This window comes from Heterodontus francisci, chromosome 18, assembly GCF_036365525.1.
Source record: "Heterodontus francisci isolate sHetFra1 chromosome 18, sHetFra1.hap1, whole genome shotgun sequence".
Lineage (NCBI taxonomy): Eukaryota > Metazoa > Chordata > Chondrichthyes > Heterodontiformes > Heterodontidae > Heterodontus > Heterodontus francisci.
In genome coordinates this window covers 10,666,577-10,690,925 of record NC_090388.1, presented here as the reverse complement: position 1 = coordinate 10,690,925, position 24,349 = coordinate 10,666,577, and the positions used below count along the sequence as shown (strand labels likewise).

At 45.8% G+C, this 24,349-nt stretch overlaps 1 protein-coding gene across 3 annotated transcripts in view; it reads left to right on the top strand.

Moving 5' to 3' along the window:
- Positions 1 to 24,349, top strand: part of tspan9a (tetraspanin 9a) — a 233,536-nt gene that overhangs the window by 31,367 nt on the left and 177,820 nt on the right. For all 3 annotated transcript variants that reach the window (XM_068050232.1, XM_068050233.1, XM_068050234.1), the window contains exon 2: positions 4,946 to 5,001. The gene's annotated coding sequence lies outside the window, so the exon portion shown is untranslated. The remainder of the gene's footprint in view (positions 1 to 4,945; positions 5,002 to 24,349) is intronic.

The window sequence follows — 24,349 nt, the reverse complement described above, 5'->3', positions numbered from 1 at the left end:
AAGGGGGTAGAATTCATGCTTCAACTGTACAAAGCCCTGGTTAGACCACACCCGGAGTTACTGTGAGCAGTTCTGGCCACCACACCTTAGGAAGGATATATTGGCCTTGGAGGGAATGCAGTGTAGATTTACCAGAATGACACCTGGAATCGATGGCTAAGTTGCAAGGCAAGATTACACAAACTAGGGTTGTATTCTATGGAATTTCGAACTTGAAGGGGTGATTTGTTTAAAGTTTTCAAAGTATTAAGGAGAACAGATATGGTAGATAGAGATAAACTATTTTCGTTCATTGGGAAGCCTAGAGCTAGAGGGCATAGATTAAACATTATCGCCAGGCCTTTTGGGGTGAAATTAAGAAAAGCCTCTTCTCACAAAAGGGTGTAGATGTTTGGATCGATGCTCAATCAGTTCATTTTAAACCTGAGATTGATAGATTGTTGTTTGCCCCATATCCCTTGATCACTTTGGCTAAGATGGGTATATGGAGCTGAGTCACAAATTAGCCATGATCTCACTGAATCGTGGAACCGACACAAGGGGCTGAATGGCCTCTTCTTGTTCCAATGTACCTATGTCTTGTTTTCCAGCACTCTTTCCAGCACTCTTTCCTGCACTCTGTCACTGCCCTGGTCGAGCACTCTGTGTGTCTTTCCTCTGTGTTAATATGATGCTTTGCTGGTTGAGCCTCATTACCACTCCCTGACCCAGAGGGAGGCAGTACTGAACCTTGATGTGGTCTGAGTGAAGTCACTATATGTCCCTTCAGTCCCAGGGGTTTACGTTAATTGTTTTGCCATTTTGACTGCTTGGGTGTTTCTCAAATAGCGGATATCGTCCTGGGTTGGGTGAACTTTGCTGCAGGGACAAAATAATCCCGATGTGAAACGTTGACGTGTTGAAGCAAAGCCGTGTGTGATCAAGGGATCAAAGTGACTGAAATTGGGCAGGGCTGTGGCTGTTTGTAAGCATGAAGTGATACTGTGGTTGTCTGATGATGGTAAAACAATCCAAACAACGTTATAGTTTAAAAAATGTTTTTCATAGCAAAGTCAGCAAGTGCGGGGAAGCAGTTGTAAGCCTAGCTCCCTGGATTTGGTTCAAGTCAATGTGCAGAATGGGTTTAGTGTAGTGTCCATGTTATGAACGTACGAATTAGGAGCAGGAATAGGCCACTCGGCCCTTCGAGCCTGCTCCGCCATTCAATACGTTCATGGCTGAACTGATTACTCCACATTTCCACCTACCCCCGATAACCTTCCACCCCCTTGCTTGTCAAGAATCTGTCTCCCTGTGACTTAAAAATATTCAAAGACTCTGCTTCCACCACCTTTTGAGGAAGAGAATTCCAAAGTCTCACAACCCTCTGAGAGGAAAAATTTATTTTCGTTTGTCTTAAATGGGCAACCCCTTATTTTTAAACAGTGACCCCTAGTTCTAGATTCTCCCACAAGGGGAAACATCCTTTCCACATCCACCCTGTCAAGACCCCTCAGGATCTTGTATGTTTCAATCAAGTCACCTCTTACTGTTCTAAATTCCAGCGGATACAAGCCTAGCCCGTCCAATCTTTCCTCGTAAGACAGCCCGCCCATTCCAGGTATTAGTCTAGTAAACCTTCTCTGTACTGCCTCCAACACATTTACATCTTTTATTAAATAAGGAGACCAATACTGTACACAGTACTCCAGATGTGGTCTCACCAATGCCCTGTATAGCTGAAGCATAACCTCACTACTTTTGTATTCAATTCCTCTCGCAATAAAGGATAACATTCTATTAGCTTTCCTAATTACGTGCTGTACCTGTATACTAACCTTTTGCAATTCATGCACTTGGAAACCTAGATCCCTCTGCATCTCAGAGCTCTGAAATCTCTCACCATTTAGATAATATGCTTTTTTTATTCTTCCTGCCAAAGTGGACAATTTCACACTTTCCGACATTATGCTCCATTTGCCAGGTCTTTGCCCACTCACTTATCCTCTCTATATCCCTTTGTAGCCCCCTTATATCCTCTTCACAAGTTAATTTCCTACCTATCTTTGAGTCATCAGCAAATTTAGCAACCATACTTTCGGTCCCTTCATCGAAATCATTTATATAAATTGTAAAAGGTTGAGGCCCCAGCACAGATCCCTGTGGCACACCACTCGTTACAACTTGCCAACCAGAAAATGACCCATTTATGCCTACTCTCTGTTACTTGTTAGCTAGCCAATCTTCTATCCATGCCAATATTTTACCCCCTACACTATGAGCTTTTATTTTCTGCAGTAACCTTTGGTGTGGCATCTTATCAAATGCCTCTGGAAATCTAAGTACAATACATCCACTGGTTCCCCTTTATCCACAGCACATGTAACTCCCTCAAAGAACTCTAATAAATTGGTTAAACATGATTTCCCTTTCACAAAACCATGTTGACTCTGCCTGATTACCTTGAATTTTTCTAAATTTTTCTATAACATCTTTAATAATAGCTTCTAACATTTTCCCTAAGACAGATGTTGCAGTGCAAGTAACGTGTGAAAAAGTGCAATCAGTGTCTGCCTTGCTTCTTGACCTTGGGTACGTTATTTCAGACTGGCTACCCAAAGTGTCCTTTACAGGTAATATATGCCCAGTGCCAGCATTTAGAAGGCCAAATTCAGTTCTTTGGCTGCTGTATAAATCTTAGCACATCTTAATTTTGGCTAATTTTCCCCATTCATTATTTTAACACTGATTTGCTAATTTCAGCACATTTTATTTATTATGGTTGCACTGTTTTATGGGTTACACTAGTTTGTTTTCCGATTTTCCCACTAATCAGCTGTGACTGCCAAACTACATCGCAAATGCTTCAATGTGTTAGCCAGTTTTTAAAGGATGGCAGTGGACTTTTATGCTATTTTATTTCAATGCTGCAGTCAGTAGCTGCAGTTTATCGCTAACCTGTTCTGACTCTTATTCATGTATTACACAACTGCTTTTGTGTTAATCTGGAGTGGTGTCAGCTGTGCGTCCACATGAATAAGCGTAACTCAGCTTGATTTTTCTTTATTTGTTTCATGGAATGTGGCCATCGCTGGCAAGGCCAACATTTATTTCCCTTGAGAAGGTGGTGGTGAGCTGCCTTCTTGAATCACTGCAGTCCATGTGAGGCAGGTACACCCACAGTGCTGTTAGGGAGGGAGTTCCAGGATTTTGATCCAGCGACAGTGAAGGAACAGCGATATAGTTCCAAGTCAGGACGGTGTGTGGCTTGGAGGGAAACTTGCAGGTGGTGTTTCCGTGCATCTGCTGCCTTGTCCTTCTAGATGGAAGAGTCGCGGGTTTGGAAGATGCTGTCGCAGGAGGCTTGGTGAGTTGCTGCAGTGCATCTTGTAGATGGTACACACTGCTGCTGCTGTGTGTCGGTAGTGGAGGGAGTGAATGTTGATCTTGGTGGATGGGGTGCCAATCAAGCGGGCTACTTTTGTCCTGGATGGTGTCAAGCTTCCTGATTATTGTTGGAGCTGCACTCATTTAGGCATGTGGAAATTATTCCATCACACTTGACTTGAGCCTTGTAGAGGGTGGGCAGGCTTTAGAGAGATAGGAAGTGGGTTATTTGCCGCAGAATTCCCAGCCTCTGGCCTGATGATCGAACAACTTGTGTCCGGAGTGTGCAATAATTTGCCGGCACTGACATTAAGAAGAAAGAGATCAACTCTAGGAGCTGAATTGCTTTAGATTGCAGCCTTGCCAGAGCGAGGGAACTGCACAGTTTATTGAAAGAACAAAACCAGCCTTGTACCAGTTGGGCATTGCAGGGGATGGAGTATAACTCCAGTCTGAGGTGTAGTGCAGCTGCAGTCCAGTGTGCAGTTTTACTAGGTTAGCTGGAAAGAAAGTGAACTTAATGAAACCTGTCCCTGTCAATATCGGCAAAAGAGTCTAAACGAGCAAGTTTAAACAGTAGTAGACTCGCCAACTTTAAGGGCATTTAAGTCGTCTTTGGATAGACATATGGATGAAAATGGAATAGTGTAGGTCAGATGGTTTCACAGGTCGGCGCAACATCGAGGGCCGAAGGGCCTGTACTGCGCTGTAATGTTCTAATTCTAATTTCAGTATTTGATAGCAGGAGAATCACTTCCTCAATAAAAAGGTACCTGCCCAGGGAGCAGAACCACTGCCGCACACTGGTAGCTGCCCCTTGTTACTGTGTGGAGTGCAATGCATGGCTGCAGTCTGCTGGCAAATTATTGCACTCTCCGGACACAAACTGCTACCTGGATCAATACCTTAGTCCCATTTGTATTGCTGAGACCACTGATTTCTGAATTTCAACAGAGTTGTTGAGGCTAAATCACTGAAAGTATTTAAAGAGGAGGTAGATAGATTTTTGAAATATCGAGGAGTTGAAGGCTATGAGGAGCTGGCGCGAAAGAGTAGTTGAGGTCTGGGGCAGATCAGCCATGATCTTATTGAATGGCGGGGCAGGCTGGAGGGGCTGAATGGCCTACTCCTGCTCCTATTTCTTAAGTTCTTACGTAACACTGAACACTCAGACACAGAGCAGCTGTCTGCTTTTCCCAGCTGTGCTTCCATTTGCTGTCCAAGTTTTAGTTCCCTGTCGTTTGGCACCTTCTGTACCACCTTCTGATTCCTTGATGCTGGATTTATTGTATACTTAATATTTGTAAAGTTAAGCCCTGCACCAGCAGATAACTGTACAAGAATTGATAAAAGCAGCTGGTGTATGACATCTGAAGTGGTTTGATAAGTGGGAGTGGAAAATTAGAGGGGATTCCATGTGGTAACATAAAAGTTTGCAGACTAAAAAGCTTTAATTTTGGATAAAAGCTGCCTACATATATCACAGCATCATCTATTTTAGTACTTCTGTGAATCTCATGATGTACTAGTAATAAAATATTGAAACTGCATGTACTGAGCAGTTCTTCCTTTATTTCAGAGAACAAGCTGGGCTGGAACAAGTCTGAGAGCACACTAAAAATCAGCTTAAGCTCGGTAAGAACTGACATCATTGTATTTGAATTGTAACATGCTAATGACAAATATTGCTGTGATAACTTTAGGGGGGTTCTGTTTTTTGTGAGTATTGTTGATTTAGGAGCAAGGGATATTTTTTGCTCAAAAGCCAAACTCCATGAAAAATGAGTCCATTTTCGTGCAAGTGAGCGTCTCCTTTATTTTTCGGGCTATCGCGTTAATACCTGTCTTTGTGTATGTGCAAAAATAACCCCTGTTCAGCACATTCAGCGTTACACAAGGGGTAACTTAATGTTACCAGTAGCTGTCTGGAAGAGATGATGCGTGAAGCCACGGCGTAGAATACGAGTGTGCAAACATTCAGCACGGTTGTGTGGGAGTACTTTCTCCACGTGCATAGTTAAGCCACTTGATGTATCTGTGAAGAAAAATTTCCAATGAACTCAAACATTTCATACTTGTTTCGCACCATGTGATATTAAGTGTTTGCTCCTCATATCACATCATATATTAAAGGTCGGTTTATATATCTCCCAGTGTGATCTTAAGTGTACCTGACTGTGTCATGTGTTTGTACCCTGTCTCCCACTGTGTGATTTCCAAACAGAATCCTTGGGAGATAGGGACATGGATTCTATTCTACCTGTGGAACAAAAGCAAAATACTGCGGATGCTGGAAATCTGATATAAAAACTGAAAATGCTGCAAATACTCAGCGGGTCGGGCAGCCTCTGTGGAGAGAAAAACCGAGCTAATATTTCAGCTCGATGACCTTGCGTCAGAACTGGAAAAAGTTTGTGATGTAACAGGCTTTAAGCAAGTACAGAAATAGGGAAAGGGGGTGAGAGGAAGGGGGAGGAAAGAACAAAAGGGAAGATCTGTTTTAGGGTGGAAGGCAGGGGCGATTAAAAGACAAAAGGGATGATGGTAAAAGGCAAAAGGAGATGGTAATGGGGCAAGTTAAGAAAAAAATAGATGGGGCTGGAGGAGGTGTAAATGCGAAAAGCAGAATCATCACCAACAGCTGCCGTCCGGGAAAATGGGGGCCGAGGTTATGATCTGAAATTGATACAGCCTTACGGATTCGACTGTGGGTGTAACGTGTCTAATCAAAAGATGAGGTACTGTTCCTGGAGCTTATGTAGAGCTTCATTGGAACAGTCTAGAAGACTCGGAGCGGGAGTGGAGCGGAGAGTTAAAACGACAGGCGAATAGCAGCTCAGGGTCACGGTTGCGGACTGAATGGAGGTGTTCTGCAAAGCAATCACCCAATCTCTATTTGGTCTCGCCCAGTGTAGAGACCACATTGTGAGCAGCAAATACGGTATACTAAATTGAAAGAGGTATACTTAAATCGCTGTTTCACCTGGAAGGAGTGTATGGGGCCCTGGAAGGTGAGAAAGGAGGAGGTAAAAGGGCAGGTGTTGCGTCTCCTGCGCGTGCGTGGGAAGGCATTGTGGTAAGGGGCGGGGGTGTTTGGAATGAATGCGGAGTGGAGCAGGGTGTCCCTAGGCGACACCATGTTCCAAGTGAAACAGCGTAACCTCTGCCCTATATTTCTTTTGGTTGGCAGCTGTTGGTAATGGTTCAGTTTTTCCCATTTACACTTCCTCTAGACCCATCTTTATTTGTCCCATTACCTAACCCTCCTCTAGACCTTTACTTGTCACATTACCATCTCCTTTCGTCTTGCACCATCATCCCTCTCGTCATTTAATCTCTCCTGCCTTCTACCCTATCACAAACTTCCCCTTTTGTTCTTTCACCACCACCTGCATCCCCACCACCTTCCCCACCTCTGTACTTGCTTAAAACCTGTTAAATTTCTAACTTTTCCTCGTTTTAATGAAAGGTCATTGAGCTGAAACATTAACCTTCTCTCTCCACAGATGTTTCCAGACCTGCTGAGTATTTCCAGCATTGTCTGTTTTTATTCCCTATCTGAGATTCTTCTTTTGAATACCGCCACAAAATAGGGAAAATGACGTCCAAACGTACGCATCCAATTTGTTCATTTCTGACTCTGATCTTCCCCCCACCCCCCCGCCTTCCCAAAGTAATTCTGGTCATTTGTTTGTAGAATAGGAGGGTTAATCACTCCCTTCTGCCACCACTTCCCTCCCATCTGCTTCTCATTTTTTGATGTGGCAGGAAATGGGGAAATTGCTGCCTCTAGTTTTCCCCTTTTTCGCTACTTCAAAGCGTTTTGTTTTTTCAGTCATCTGTTTCTGTTCTCCCCCTCCCCCATCTGCTGTTGAAGTCCAGTCAGCACACATCCCTGACTGAGGATTTGATCATTCTTGACGTTTGATGAAGTGCCACATAGCAGACTTACTAGCAAAGTTAAAGCCCATGAGATTAGAGGGATAGTGGCTGCATGGATATGAAATTGGCAAAGGGACAGAAAGAGAGTAGTGGTGAAGAGTTGTTTTCCAAACAGGAGGGAAGTGTACCGTTAGTAGCATCGCAAGGGCCAGTGTTGCGATCACTGCACTTTTTAATACGTTGGTCGCCTGAGCTTTGGTTATAAAGACCATAATCTCAAAGTTTGCAGATGATGCAAAGCTTGGAAATGCAGCGAACAATGAGGAGGATTTCAGGAGTCAATGGGCTTGAGGAGGACATGGACTATTGAAACGGGCAGGTGCATGGCAGATGAAATTTAATGCAGGGAAGTGTGACGTCAACATTTTGCTAGGAAGAAAGAGAGGAAAAATACAGTCCACGGGTGTCCGTCTCTGTGATTCGCATTGGTCCACCTGTAGGTGATCATTTCTCTTCAAAAACATCACCCTGGAAACTCGGATAGACTCTCCTCACAGGCAGCCTCACCTTTTGAATGGAAAATAAAAGAGTGAAAGTACCACATATTCAGTGGCAAAACCCTGCAGTTGCTGGAAATCTGAAAAACAAACAGAAAATGCTGGAAATACTCAGCAGATTTTGGAGAGAGAAAGAGTTAATATTTCAGGTTGGTGACCTTTCGCTAAAACTGAAAGGGATAGGTGGAAATCAATAGCACAAATCCACTTAATAGGGAAAAATCCTGGAACACTACAGGAATATTCCTCAACTCTAAGTCTCCAATTGCTCAGGATGTTGTAGAATCAACATATTTAGTTCTATTTCCATTTCTTGTGCCTAGATTGTCAAGATTAATGCTATCAGGTTCCCTAGAGATGACTGAACCATGAATCAAAAAATAAATTGAGGACTCTACTGGTTCGATATTCCCACGATCGCCTCTCACTTGTGCTGTATGAGTAATCTAGTGCTGAATATTCATTCGAATTCAGTACATCTGATGTCCCATCTTAATTGCAATACACAAAGTTCAGGTCAGAAAAATATAAAATCCTGCCTTATATTTGGTTCCGAATTTGGATCCGTGCCAGCTGGTCCCAACTCTGCAGGGTAACAACATTGGTGAATGAGGCCAAAGTGCTGCTTAGGGACAGAGTGCAAAATGAGATAAAAGCCAATGGGCATTTGGGAAATGATGTTTGGGATGTAAACAAGATGATTGCAGTCTCCTTGCTGTATATTTTATAAGAACAGGGTTCAGAAGTTTCTGAACAAAATACAAGCTCCTTGAGTATTTATGGTGTTCCCTGAGGCATATACGTGTGCAGTCTCTGTAGCCTTGTGGGCCTGTGAGGGTGAATGGAAACCATAGAATCACAGAATTGATACAGCGCAGAAGGAGGCCATTCGGCCCATCATGTCTGCACCGGCTCTCAGAATGAGCATCTCACCTATTGCCACTTCCCCGCCTTCTCCCCGTAACCCTGCACATTATTTCTTTTCATATAACAGTATTATTCCCTTTTAAATGCTTCAATTGAACCTGCCTCCACCACACTCTCAGGCAGGGCAGTCCAGACCTTAACCACTCGCGACGTGAAAAAGTTTTTCCTCGTGGCTTTTGCTTTTATCAATTATTTTATATCTGTGCCCTCTCGTTCTTGATCCTTTCATGAGTGGGAACAGTTTCTCCCTATCTACTCTGTCCAGACACATCATAATTTTGAATACCTCTATCAAATCCCCTCTTAGCCGTCTCTTCTCCAAGGAAAACAGTCCTAACTTCTCCATTCTATCTTCATAACTGAAGTTCCTCATCCCTGGAACCACTCTCGTGAATCTTTTCCACACCCCCACTAACGCCTTCACATCCTTCCTAAAGTGCAGCATCCAGAACTGGACTCAGTACTCCAGCTGAGGCCGAACTAGTGCCTTATACAAGTTCAATATAACCTACTTTCTCTTGTACTCTATGCACCTATTAATAAAGTCCAGTTTACTGTATGCTTTATTAACCGCTGTCTTGTCACCTTCATTGATTTATGCACTGATACACCCAAGTCCCTCTGTCTCTGCACTGCTTTAGAATTGTACCCTTTATTTTATATTGTCTCTCCATGTTCCTACCACATTTCTCTGCATTGAACTTCATCTGCCACCTGTCAGCCCATTCCATTAGCTTATCTATGTGCTGTTGAAGTTCTACACTATCTTCCTCACAGTTCGCAATCGTTTTGTATCATCTGCAAACTTTGAAATTGTGTCCTGTACACCAAGGTCTAGGTTATTAATACAATATCAGGAAAAGCAAGGTTCCCAACACTGACCCCTTGGGAACTCCACTACAAACCTTCCTCCAGCTCAAAAAACATCCATTAACCACTACTCTTTGTTTTCTGTCACTCAGCCAATTCAGTATCCATGTTGCTATTGTCCCGTTAATTCCATGAGCTATAGCTTTGCTCACAAGTCTGTTGTGTGTCACTGTATCAAACGCCTTTTGAAAGTCCATGTACACCACATCAACAGCATTGCTCTTATCAATCCTTTCTGTTACCTCTTCAAAAACTCCAGCAAGTTAGTTGAACATGATTTTCCCTTTAGAAATCCATGCTGGCTTTCTTTAATTAACATGCATTTGTCCATGTGACAATTAATTTTGTCCCTAATTAATCTATCTGGACGTTTCCCCACGACCAGCGTTAAACTGACTGGCTTGTTGTTGCTGGGCTTATCTTTACACCCTTTTTTGAACAAGGGTGTAATGTTTCCAATTCTCCAGTCCTCTGGCACCACCCCTGAGTCTAAGGAAGACTGAAAAATTATGGCCAGTGCCTCTGCGATTTCCACCCTCACTTCCCTCAATATCCTTGAATGCATCTCATCTGGTGCTTTATCCACTTTATCCACTCTCCTCCTTATCAATTTTAAGCCCTTCTAGTGTCTGAATTGCCTCCTCATTGACCATTGCCTGGGTTGCATCTTCTTCCTTGGTAAAGACTTGGTTTTCATTTAATGCCTCAGCTATGCCTTCTGCCTTCATGTGCAAATCTTTTGTCTGGTCCCTAATTGGCCCCACTCCTCCTTTTAAGACACTTTTACTATTTATATGTCCATAGAAAACTTTGGGATTCCCTTTTATGTTAGCTGCCAGTTGAGCCGGTCCATGTTCTATACCCCACAGTATACAGTCAATGAGTAATTGTTTCCAATGCCATAGCGCCCAAGGCAGGAGGGCCATGAGTCATGGTCGGCCCCAACCCTGGCATTAGAGTCCCCCAGCAGTAACAAATGTTCGGTATTAGGAATGCTACTAATGATATTATGGAGTTCCTCGTAGAACTGGTCTTTAACTTCAGGTGGGGAGCAGAGTGTTGGAGCATAGATGCTGAGTAGGTGTACTGGACCAGAGGTCCAGTCAGATGGACAGTATGCGTTCCGAGCCATTTGAAGGTGGATCTATCATGCTGAGCAAAGAGTTTCTGATGGCAAAGCCCACTCCATGCTGTCTTGGTTCTTCAGGATCCCTACCCTGCCAGAAGAAGGTGTAGTCTTGCTCTCTTAGAGAACCGCTCGCAGGGAGGTGTATCTCCTGACGTGCTGCAATGTCCACATTGAGTCTACTGAGCTCGTTGCTAATGATGGCGGTCTTCCGAGAGTCGTTGATTTGTGTAAGGTTTTCCGACAGGCCAGGACACACAGTTCTGATGTTTCAGCTTGCAAAACGAAGGGCTGGTACCTTCTTTCCTTTTTTTGTCGTGCTGTTTGGTGTGGTGTTACAGTCCACTCGTTGGGCAATGACCCTGACCTCCAAGCACCCATTGAAGCAGGTGGACTGTGGCGGAACAGAACCTTACTGACCGGGGGCTGCCCGGTTTGAGGTGGGTGGTAGCTGTCCAGTGAGATACGATGACCTCTCCCACCGACAAAGGCAACCCGTGGCGCCCAGTCTTTACGCCAATTGAGCTGGACTTATAACCCATAACTGCTGCCTTCTGTGTTGATTTAGTCGCTGTGAGGCGACTATGGAGTGACCTCTCCATGGCGCATGCCTGTGCAGAATGTATGGAGGTTGTGAGTTGCCCAAGCTTCAAAACCCCCCTCTCGGCCTTCCTAGTGGGGTCCAAAGGAGTGCAGAGCATGTCGTTTGGCACCGGTATGGCTGCAGGAACTGCCGGAAACATGCCAAAGGTGACACATGACCGTCTTAGGGGTTCCGCTGCGGATTTTCTGCTGGGGTTTACTCCCTTAGCCTTGGTCTCTCCCGAGATGCCCAAAAGGCAGTGGGGTTGTTAGCTCCTATCCCTGAGCGAGGGCCCTAACAAGTAAACTGTGCGATTTCATGGGGGGAGGGGTGTGAGGGGGGAGGGGATGCAAGTGGGGAGGGGAAGGGGGTGCGATGGGGGGGGGGGGGGGAGGGGGGAAGGTGGTGTGAGGACGTCCTCCTCGATGTTGGCATCCTCCAGGCTGGCGCTGCGCTCACAGTCACCATCCAAAGGTTTAGGGCCTAGGAAACGCGCTGCGGCCGGTGTCGGGATCCTGGCTCTCAATCCACTGCCTGGCGAGGAAAGCCGATCCCTTGCCGCCCTGCGGGTCCATCCGACTAATGTAGAGTCTTAGTGATGGACCCATTTTCCTCCACTGGGAGCTGAGCATTGCTGTTGGTGTTGCTGGTCGCTGACTCCACATTGTAGTCACAAAACCAACAGAGGAACGAGTTGAAAAAGCTCCGACTGCTCTGCTTCTTCAAGCTGAGGCTGTTCTGTGAAACGTTTTCCTGGGACGATGAAATAATCTCATCCTCTTTGCTGACCTGCGTTATAATGGACGTGCTGTCCATCGAACAAACCCTTTCTGCTTTTGGCCGTTGGGCCCTCTGCAATTTCCTTCAGAAACTGCACCGAAACTAATTCGGCCATTCCAACTATCCTCCAGCATTTCCAACCTCCTCACTTCAATATTATCAATATTATCAATATCGAGACGAGTAAAACTCCTGGAAGCGACGGCTTACTGGTTGAGTTGTATTGGGCTCTGTGGGACTGGATCGGCACAGACCTGCTGGAAGTGTACGAGAGTATGCTTCTAGCTGGCAGCATGTAAGAATCCATGAGGAAAAGCCTTGGGCGCTATGGCATTGGAAGGATGAATGAGAATGGACAGAGACTGCTGGAGTTGTGTACCTATCATAACCTCTGCATCACCAACTCGTTCTTTCACACTAAACCCTGTCACCAGGTTTCATGGAGGCACCCAAGATCGCGTCTTTGGCACCAGCTGGACCTCATCGTCACAAGGCGAGCCTCTTTAAACAGCGTTCAAATCACACGCAGCTTCCACAGTGCGGACTGCGACACCGACCACTCCCTGGTGTGCAGCAAAGTTAGACTCAAACCAAAGAAGCTGCATCATTTCAAGCAGAAGGGCCACCCGCGCATCAACACTAACAGAATTTCTTATCCACAGCTGTTATAAAAGTTTCTAAATTTACTTGAAAAAGCCCTTCAAAACACTCCTACAGGGGATGCAGAGACCAAGTGGGCCCACATCAGAGAAGCCATCTAAGACTCAGCAATGACCATCTTTGGCAAACGTGAGAAGCAGAATGCAGACTGGTTTCAATCTCACTTTGAAGAGCTGGAACCTGTCATAGCCGCTAAGCGCATCGCACTGTTGAACTGCAAGAAAGCCTCCAGCGAGTTAACATCCGTAGCACTTAAAGTAGCCAGAAGCGCTGCACAAAGAACAGCCAGGCACTGTGCAAATGACTACTGGCAACACCTATGCAGTCGTATTCAGCTGGCCTCCGACACCGGAAACATCAGAGGAATGTATGATGGCATTAAGAGAACGTTTGGGCCAACCATCAAGCAGATCGCCCCCCCCCCCTCAAGTCTAAATCAGGGGACACGATCATTGACCAACGCAAGCAAATGGACCGCTGGGTTGAGCACTACCTAGAACTGTACTCCAGGGAAAATGTTGTCACTGATACCGTCCTCAATGCAGCTCAGTCTCTGCCAGTCATGGATGAGCTGGACGAACAGTCCACAACCTCGGAACTCAGTGATGCCATAGATTCTCTAGCTAGTGGAAAAGCCCCTGGAAAGGAGGGCATTAACCCTGAATTAATTAAGAGTGCCAAGCCTGCTATAGTCTCAGCACTCCATGAATTGCTTTGCCTGTGCTGGGACGAGGGAGCAGTACCACAGGACATGCGCGATGCCAATATCATCACCCTCTATAAGAACAAGGGTGACCGCGGTGACTGCAACAACTACCGTGGAATCTCCCTGCTCAGCATCGTGGGGAAAGTCTTCGCTCGAGTCATTTTAAACAGACTGCAGAAGCAGGCTGAGCGTGTCTACCCTGAGGCACAGTGCGGCTTTCGAGCAGAGAGATCCACCATTGACCTGCTGTTCTCCCTTTGCCAGCTACAGGAGAAATGCTGCGAACAACAGATGCCCCTCTACATTGTTTTCATGGATCTCACCAAAGCCTTTGACCTCGTCAGCAGATGTGGTCTCTTCAGACTACTAGAAAAGATCGGATGTCTACCAAAGCTACTAAGTATCATCACCTCATTCCATGACAATATGAAAGGCACAATTCAGCATAGCGGCGCCTCATCAGACCCCTTTCCAATCCTGAGTGGCGTGAAACAGGGCTGTGTTCTCACGCCTACACTGTTTGGGATCTTCTTCTCCCTGCTGCTTTCACATACGTTCAAGTCTTCAGAAGAAGGAATTTTCCTCCACACAAGATCAGGGGGCAGGTTGTTCAACCTTGCCCGTCTTAGAGCGAAGACCAAAGTACAGAAAGGCCTCATCAGGGAACTCCTCTTTGCTGACGATGCTGCATTAACATCTCACACAGAAGAGTGTCTGCAAAGACTCATTGACAGGATTGCGGCTGCCTGCAATGAATTTGGCCTAACCATCAGCCTCAAGAAAACGAACATCATGGGACAGGACATCAGAAATGCTCCATCCATCAATATTGGCGACCATGCTCTGGAAGTGGTTCAAGAGTTCACCTACCTGGGCTCAACTATCACCAGTAACCTGTCTCTAGATGCAGAAATCAACAAGCGCATGGGAAAGGCGTCTGCTGCTATGTCCAGACTGGCCAAGAGGGTGTGGGAAAATGGCGCACTGACACGGAACACAAAAGTCTGAGTGTTTCAAGTCTGCGTCCTCAGTACCTTGCTCTACGGCAGCGAGGCCTGGACAATGTATGTCGGCCAAGAGCGATGTCTCAACTCATTCCATCTTCACTGCCTCCGGAGAATCCTTGGCATCAGGTGGCAGGACCGTATCTCCAGCACAGAAGTCCTCCAGGCAGCCAACATCCCCAGCATAGACACCCTACTGAGCCAGCGGCGTTTGAGATGGCTTGGCCATGTGAGCCACATGGAAGATGGCAGGATCCCTAAGGACACATTGTACAGTGGGCTCGTCACTAGTATCAGACCCACTGGCCGTCCATGTCTCTGCTTTAAAGACGTCTGCAAACGCGACATGAAGTCCTGTGACGTTGACCACAAGTCGTGGGAGTCTGTTGCCAGCGTTCGCCAGAGCTGGCGGACAGTCATAGTGGCGAGTCGAAGAGACTTAGCAGTTGGCAGGAAAAAAGACAGAAGTGCAAGGAGAGCCAACTGTGTAACAGCCCCGACAACCAATTTTATCTGCAGTGCTCATGAAAGTGTTTGTCACTCTAGAATTGGCCTTTGTAGCCTCTCCAGGCGCTCCTCCACAAACCACTGACCACCTCTAGGCGCTTACCCATTGTCTCTCGAGACAAGGAGGCAAAAGAAAGAAGAGAGAGTAATTGTTTCCCTGCTGCCCAAGACACAAGCAGTGGTCTGCATTGTACCCAGTCTCTGTGTCTATCTCCTGGTGTTACGACCTGGTGTGAAAGAGGTCTAGGGATTCCTTTCTGCCTCCCCTCCCCCCATCCCCCACCCCCCTCCCCCATCTTATTGTAACAGGGTTTTATTTTTAAACACAACCTGTTTTGAGCTCCCCCTTGGTGAATCCTTGTTCACCGCTTTCCAATTATAGGGCTAAGAAATGAGCACAAACAGGCTTTCTTTAGGTTTAAAGAAGAAAAGTGAAATTTATTAAAACTTAAACTCTAATTTGTTTAACACCTACGGATGCACGACGTACCCACACTAGCGTGCATACGTGACACACATGCAGATAGGGACAGAAAAGAGCAGAAGAAAAAAAAAGTGGAAAAGTTTGAGGCAATATCTGAAGAGTTTTTGGTTATGGGTCTTCGAGCTCACTGTATCGTCCTTGCTTGTAAATAGATCTTGCTTTTCGTTGGGGCCCAGTATTCTTCTTAAATCTTGTTCACTATAGGAGACTTTTCTCTCTTGGGGTTCATGTGTCTTCAATGGATTCTGAAGCTGGTGAGAAAGAGATGGGAGCTGACAGGAGAGGCTGCAGCGAGCCAACTAGGAGAGATCTTTTCAATCCAACAGCAAAGAGCTTTCAGTCTTCCAACACTGTTTCTCCAATTTAAAACTCTCAGTTCAAACTCTGCAACAGCCAGTCAGTCATGTGACTAAACTGGTCTGACCACATCTGTTCTGTGTATTGGGAGCAGGGGATAGCTTGTTTGTTCCAACACTGTCTGCTAATATGCAAAAATGTCTTTCTGGCCAGGGGCCTGGCAATTCCTTGTGACAGTCCTTCTCTTCCCAGCAACAATTTGAAGTTTAATGTCCATGTGGCAAAATTAATGTGCCTCATTTTTGGCAGGTGGGGGCCTGCATAACCCAGCTGGATAAGGTGTGATATTTGAGTGTAAGAATTCACATATACCTCCCTCTGACCCATAACAACCCTCCTGCCCTCCAACAGGTATAACCATTGGTTTACTTTTCCACCTGTCCTTCTAACCTCTTTTACTGTGATTGGTCCTTTTTACAATGACCCCATGCACTGAAGACTTGATGACACTCGATCTAATTACTAGCAGTGGCCCTAGAAAAATAACTGTAGTTCAATTTTGGAAAAACAGTCAAATTCCAGACCCCCTCTCTCTTTTTCCCCCCCCCCCCACCCAAGGCAATTGAGGAAGGTTCAGGAATCTGTGGTTGCCAGTGTCTCAGTAGTAGGGGTGTTTAACTACTTCCAGTTCTTCCTCAATATGTCCCAAAACCCTCAGGGATGCAGAACTGCACAGGATTGGACGAGAATGTCAGTGGTTCTGTCAGGCAATGCCATGTACTAGTTATTGTCGTGTTTTGGGGCTGATTGTTGTGGCAACTTGACTCTAAAAGTTACCCAAAAAACCATCACTTCAGATCTGGGACAGCAGCTGTAGAGGAACATCTTCCATTTCCTTTCCTATCTGATCCAAGCCTAGGCCCTGAGGGAATATAAACATTCCAACTCACTGTGCCAAGGATTCCTAGAGCTAATTGTTTTATCACCAGATTTATAGCTTTTGCAGTGATTGTTAAAGGAATTTGTTTTGAGTATTGAGGGGTCAGGCTGTTTCCAGAAATAAGAATAAATGGAGATCTGATCGGCACGAAATAACTAAACTGGGAATAATGGATCTGATCGTTCAAGAGCCCAATTCCTCTGTCATTCGGTCAGCAATACCAGGCCTATTATGTGGCACAAGAGTGAAAGCCGAGGAGAGTGACTGCTCTCCACATTAAGGCAGCATTCATCCAAAGAGTGTTAGAAAAACTCACAACAAAGAGAAGCTTTTCCACTGGCACAAAGGAGAATGATTGTGGATGTTGGAGGGCAATCATCTCAGCCCCAGGACATTGCTGCAGGAGTTCCTCAGGGCAGTGTCCACAGCCCAACCATCTCCAGCTGCTTCATCAATGACCTTCCCTCGATCACACGGTCAGGAATGGGGCAATTTGACAATGACCAGATTCAATCACAACTCTTTGACTAATGGAAGAGCCCACAGCAGGACCTGGATAACATCCAGACTTGGGCAAACAAGCAGCAGTTAACAGCAGTGCTGGGGCCTGACTGTCTCCAACAAGATAAGGCCCAAACACCTAAAGGCCTGCTACCCGACCCAAACCCGACAGGACCAGACGACGTGTTGGGTTCGGGTCGGGTCGCACTTCCGGGTCAGGCCGGGGCGGACGCTGTTTATCACAGGTCAGTGGCTCCAATGTGAATTTAATTTTTGGACTAAAAAAGGTGGTTTTGTTAGTTATTTTAAGCTTGTGCAGATCGGCAACAAAATGAAAAACGGAAGGTAAGTAAACTGATGGTCGGGCACGGGAAAAAAGGGAAAGACTAGGGCTGGGTTGGGCTCGGGTCGGATGTGGTTCTGTTGGGCACGGGTCGGGTTTTTATTTTGCAGACCCAAGCAGGCGTTTACAACCACCTCCCCCAACCTTCGTGGTCCTGGAAGTCACCACTGACCAGAAGCTTAACTGGAACAGCTATATCCATACTACGGTGCAAGAGCAGACAAAGGCCAACTCAAATTCTGACCCCCAAACTCCCTCCACTATAAACCAGGCTGAGGTGGGCCACTCCCCTGTAGGCAGACATTGCACCACTCTGCTGCGGAAAGTGTTGGTGTACAACAGTGCCAGGAAATCAGACTCACGAAACCCGGTCTGCGTAAAAGTCCCATTTCAGTGAGAACGGGACAAAAATGACCTGAACTCCACAGCCACTCATTTGAACCCCTGAAAAGATCACAGCGTCGTGAAAGAATGTTGTGTTTGGAGCAGGGATTGTTGGCAGAACTCATTTAAAAATCGTCAAAGAGCAAATCTGTTTTCCAGTCTCATTCCTACAACAAATTATTCTGTACAAAAGCAGTCTAAATATACTTACTTGACTGGGTTTCCGACTTGTGCTATTTCTGGGTTCTATTTGGCATTTATAGTCAAATAAATAAGAGTCTCAGAAACAGGATTTTATATTTGTGTGTTGTTTGGATGGAGATTTGATTACAGTGTAAGTAAATTGCCTGGGACTTTATTCATTAAAATGTTTAGATATGGTGCATATTTTATTAAAAAAATATGTCGCTGCCTTCCTCTGTTGCTCCCTGGTGTTTTGAATGTTGAAATTTAGCTGAGGGATTGGAACCCGAGACAAACTCTTTTATATTCTGCCCCCAGTGTTGAGTGGAGCACAGGCTGTGTTCATATGAGGGTTCTCCCCAATTCTTTTTCGTTCTTGGGATGTGGGTATCACTGGTAAGGCTGCCGTTGCCCCTTCCTGATGGTGCTGAGAAGGAAGGGGTGTGGCTGAATTGGGAGAATTAAATTCCTATTAAATTAAAAAGGAGAGCTGTAAATAAACAGCTGGTCTCGCTAAAAGTGACCACAAAGCTGTTGGATTTTTTTTTGTTGTAAAAACCCAACTGGATGGCTAATGTCCTGAGCCTATATGTGACTCCAGTCCCACCCCAGCGTGATTGACTTTTAACTGCCCCCTGAAGTGGCCCAGCTCTATCAAAATTGTTATAAAGGATACTTGCATTACAAGGACTGCAGCGGTTCAAGAAGGCTGCACCACCAACTTCTCAAGGGCAATTAGGGATGGGCAACAAATGCTAGGTCCTATTTTGTGTTTGGTGTTTAGATCTTAATTCTTGTTGATCCTTTAATGTTAAAATGCTCACTAGAAAGCAGATCATTGCTTTCAAACAAGATCTTTGTTATCCACTGTGTGGCCTTTTAATTTGCATGTGCCTTGCTGATCATGGTTGTGCTGTTCAGATGCTGTTTTATTAGAATGCGTGACACTAGTGATTGAGTTGTCTTGAAGTGATGTAATTCCTGGGAATTGTATCATCGGTTTCTGTCTGAGGTTTCAGCCAATCGCCACTAGATGGCAGGTAGTGCCCAGTAATCTTTCACTGGGATCATGGGGTTTATCACAGCAATTTCACAGAGCCTTACTTTATACGAACTCAAGCCTGTTATATTTCACCAACCTTTCCAGATTCATATGACTCTCAAGGTCAGAATTCTCTTTTTATGAATATGTTTAAGATAGTGATGAGATTTCAGAGCTCTGAAGATTTTGTTCCCTTGCTTTGTACCTGTGGGTAAATCTAGGATCTTCTGTTATGCTATTCAGTTCAGAGATCAAATCTTTATATATTTTTTATTCATTCATGGGATGTGGGCGTCACTGGCTATGCCAGCATTTATTGCCCATCGAAGGTGGTGGTGAGCTGCCTTCTTGAACCGCTGCAGTCCATATGGGGTAGGTATACCCACAGTGCTGTTAGGAAGGGAGTTCCAGGATTTTGACCCAGCAACAGTGAAGGAACGGCGATATAGTTCCAAGTCAGGATGGTGTGTGACTTGGAGGGGAACTTGCAGGTGGTGGTGTTCCCATGCATCTGCTGCCCTTGTCCTTCTAGTTGGTAGAAGTCGCGGGTTTGGAAGGTGCTGTCTAAGAAGCCTCGGTGCATTGCTGCAGTGCATCTTGTAGATGGTACACACTGCTGCCAATGTGCGTTGGTGGTGGAGAGAGTGAATGTTTATGCATGGTGTGCCAATCAAGCGGGCTGCTTTGTTCTGGATGGTGTCGAGCTTCTTGAGTGTTGTTGGAGCTGTACCCATCCAGGCAAGTGGAGAGTATTCCATCACACTCCTGACTTGTGCCTTGTAGATGGTGGACAGGCTTTGGGGAGTCAGGAGGTGAGTTACTTACAGCAGGATTCCTAGCCTCTGACCTGCTCTTGTAGCTACGGTATTTATATGACTACTCCAGTTCAGTTTCTGGTCAATGGTAGCCGCTAGGATGTGGATAGTGGGGGATTCAGCGACGGTAATGCCATTGAATGTCAAGGGGAGATGGTTAGATTCTCTCTTGTTGGAGATGGTCATTGCCTGGCACTTGTGTGGCGCAAATGTTACTTGCCACTTATCAGCCCAAGCCGGGATATTGTCCAGGTCTTGCTGTGTTTCTACACGGACTGCTTCAGTATTTGAGGAGTCGTGAATGGTGCTGAACATTGTGCAATCATCAGCGAACATCCCCACTTTTGACCTTATGATTAAAGGAAGGCCATTGATGAAGCAGCTGAAGATGGTTGGGCCTAGGACACTACCCTGAGAAACTCCTGCAATGATGTCCTGGAGCTCAGATGTTTGACCTCCAAAACTACAGCCATCTTCCTTTGCGTTAGGTATGACTCCAACCAGCAGAGAGTTTTCCCCCTGTTTCCCATTGACTCCAGTTTTGCTAGGGCTCCTTGATGCCATACTCGGTCAGATACTGAAGCAGTCCGTATAGAAATGCAGCAAGACCTGGACAATATCCAGGCTTGGGCCAATAAGTGGCAAGTAACATTCGCGCCACACAAGTGCCAGGCAATGACCATCTCCAACAAGAGAGAATCTAACCATCTCCCCTTGACATTCAACGGCATTACCATCGCTGAATCTCCCACTATCAACATCCTAGGGGCTACCATTGACCAGAAACTGAACTGGAGTAGCCATATAAATACCGTGGCTACAAGAGCAGGTCAGAGGCTAGGAATCCTGAGGGAGTAACTCACCTCCTGTCTCCCCAAAGCCTGTCCACCATCTACAAGGCACAAGTCAGGAGTGTGATGGAATACTCTCCACTTGCCTGGATGGGTGCAGCTCCAACGACACTCAAGAAGCTCGACACCATCCAGGACAAAGCAGCCCGCTTGATTGGCACCCCATCTACAAGCATTCACTCCCTCCACGCACAGTGGCAGTAGGCTGTACCATCTACAAGGTGCACTGCAGCTCCTTAGACAGCACCTTTCAAACCCGCGACCTCTACCAACCAGAAGGACAAGGGCAGCAAATACATGGGAACACCACCACCTGCAAGTTCCCCTCCAAGTCGCACACCATTCTGACTTGGAACTATATCGCCGTTCCTTCACTGTCGCTGGATCAAAATCCTGGAACACCCTTCCTAACAGCACTGTCGGTATACCTACCTCACATGGACTGCAGCGGTTCAAGAAGGCAGCTCACCACCACCTTCGATGGGCAATTAGGGATGGGCAATAAATGCTGGCCTGGCCAGCGACGCCCACATCCCTGAATGAATAAAAAAAAATGCTGTCTTGATGTCAAGGGCAGTCACTCTCACCTCGCCTCTTGAGTTCAGCTCTTTTGTCCATGTTTGAACCAAGGCATGTCTTTTCTTTTGCCTGTGTGCTGCCAACAGACTGGTAGCAGTGAATCCATCGATAGGTAACACTTGCGACAATGCATCAAAATGGGACACAGACCTGCTGCTAAGGTACAATCAGCAAGTTTTACAGCACAGGAGGCCATTCAGCCCAGCATGCCTGTGCCATCTCTCTGAAAGTGTTAGCTCTTTTAGTCCCCTTAGCCTTTTCCCCAGACCCAATTCCATTTGGTTCTCCACTTGCTGTTATAAACTATTCTCAATCCTGCTTCCAGCACCGATTACAGCTGTCAGGAAAGATTCAACAGTTTGGGACTTTATTGGTGACCTGATAGAGTTCTTTAAAATTATAAGTGGAGAGAATGTTCCCACTTGTGAGAGAATCTAAAACTAGGGACCATAAATACAAGATCGTTACTAATCAGGTTTCTGCCTCTGCTACAATACCAAAACTACTCTCATCAAAGTCGCAGATGACATCCTGTGTGACAAAGGTAAACTATCCCTCCTTGTCCATCTTGACCTGTCCGAAGCCTTCGACACCATTGACCCATACCATCCTCCTCCAACACCTCACCACTGTTGTCCAGCTGGGTGGGACTTCTCTCACCTGGTCCCATTCTTATCTATCTAATCACAGTCAGAGAATCACCTGCAATGGCTTTGCTTCCTGCTCCCGCACCGTTACCTCTGGTGTCCCGCAAGGATCTATCCTTGGCTCCCTCCTATTTCTCATCTACATGCTGCTCCTCAGCGACATCATCCGAAAGCACAGTGTTAGTTTACACATATACGCTGACAGCACCCAGCTCTATCTCACCACCACCTCTCTCAACTCCTCCACTGTTGTTAAATAATTAGACTGCTTATCTGAGATCCAGTACTGGAGCAGAAATCTCCTCCAATTAAATATTGGGAATACCGAAGCCATTGTCTTCAGTCCGCGCTCCAAACTCCTTTCCCTAGCTACTGACTTCATCGCTCTCCCTGGCAACTGTCTGAGGCTGAACCAGACTGTTCACAACCTTGGTGTCAGATTTGACCTGAGGTGAGCTTCCAATCACGTTTGTGACATCACTCAGACCACCTACTTCCACCTTCATAGGATCGCCTGTCTCTGGCCCGCCTCATGCTGCTGAAACCCTCACTCGTCTCTATTACCTCTAGGCTTGACTGTTCCAACACGCTTCTGGCCAGCCTCCAACGTCTTACCCTCCATAAACTTGAGGTCATCCAAAACTCTGCTGCCCATTCACCCATCATCCCTGTACTCGCTGACCTACATTGGCTACCAGTTAAGCAACACCTCGATTTTAAAATTCCCATCCTTGTTTTCAAATCCCTCCACGACCTCACCCTTCCCTATCTCTGTAACCTCCCCCACAAAACTCCGAGATATTTGTGCTCCTCCAATTCTGACCACTTAACCATTCCCGATTTTAATCACAGTACCATTGGTGGCCGTGCTTTCAGTGGCCAAGGTCCTCAGCTCTGGAATTTCCTCCCTAAACCTCTCTACCTCATTTTCCTCCTTTTTAAGACTCCCCTTAAAGCCTACCTCTTTGACCAAGCTTTTGGTCATGCGCCCTAATATCTCCTTATCTGGCCCATTTTTTTGAGAATTGTGCCTGTGAAACTGCTTGGGACATTTTATTTCACTGAGATTGCGATATAAATACAAGTTGTTGTAATAAATCCAATAGGGAAATAAAATAATTCTTTACACGGAGTGTGATTGGAATGTGGAACTTGCTACCATAGGAAGTGATTGAGGTAAATAGCTTAGATGTTTTCAGAAGGAAACTAGACGAGTACATGAGAGAAAAGGGAATAGAAAGATATGCTGAAAGGCTGAGATAAGGCAGATGGAATGGGAGGAAAATCATGTGGCGTATAAAGACCAGCACAGAGTAGGTGGGCCGAATGGCGGCTTTCTGTGCAAATGTTTCCAGTTGGAAATTCCTTGTCCTCAACTCTCTATGTACCTTTTAAAAAAAATCCTCCTAACCTGTCCCTTTGCTTTTTGGGTGATCTTATATTTATTTCTGTTAGATACCGATTCACTGTTCAGTCTAATTAGCTTTTCACTTTCTACTTTATTGAAACCCTTCATAATTTTGAACCCCTCCATCAGATCTCATCTTAACCATTCCTATCCTAATGAAAAGGGCCCAATTTTCTCCAGTCTTGCCCCATAACTGAGATCCCTCATGCCTGATTATATTCTAGTAAATCTCTTCTGTTCCCTTTCCAAGGCCTTGACATCCTTCCTAATATGTGGCCCCAGAATTGGAGCAGTTCCAGCTGGGCCGAAACCAGCGTTTTGGAAAGGTTGATAATAACTTCCTTGATTTTGTATGATTTGTCTTTATTAATAAAGTCAACGATCCCACATGCTTTTTTAATAGTGTTCGCAACTTGCCCTGCCACAACACAGGCATCTATCCGGCAATGTGGAAATTTGCCCAGGTATGTCCTGTACACAAAAAGCAGGACAAGTCTAACCCGGCTAATTACCGCCCCATCAGTCTACTCTCAATCATCAATAAAGTGATGGAAGGTGTCATCAGCAGTGCCATCAAACTGCACTTGCTTAGCAATAACCTGCTCAGTGAAACCCAGTTTGGATTCTGCCAGGGCCACTCAGCACAGCCTTGGTTCAAACATGGACAAAAGAGCAGAACTCAAGAGGTGAGGTGAGAGTGACTGCCCTTGACATCAAGGCAGCATTTGACTGAGTATGGCATCAAGGAGCCCTCACAAAACAGAGGTCAATGGGATTTGGGGAAAGCTCTCCGCTGGTTAGAGTCATACCTAGCGCAAAGGAAGATGGCTGTGGTTGTTGGAGGTCAATCATCTGAGCTCCAGGACATCACTGCAGGAGTTCCTCAGGGTAGTGTCCTAGGCCCAAC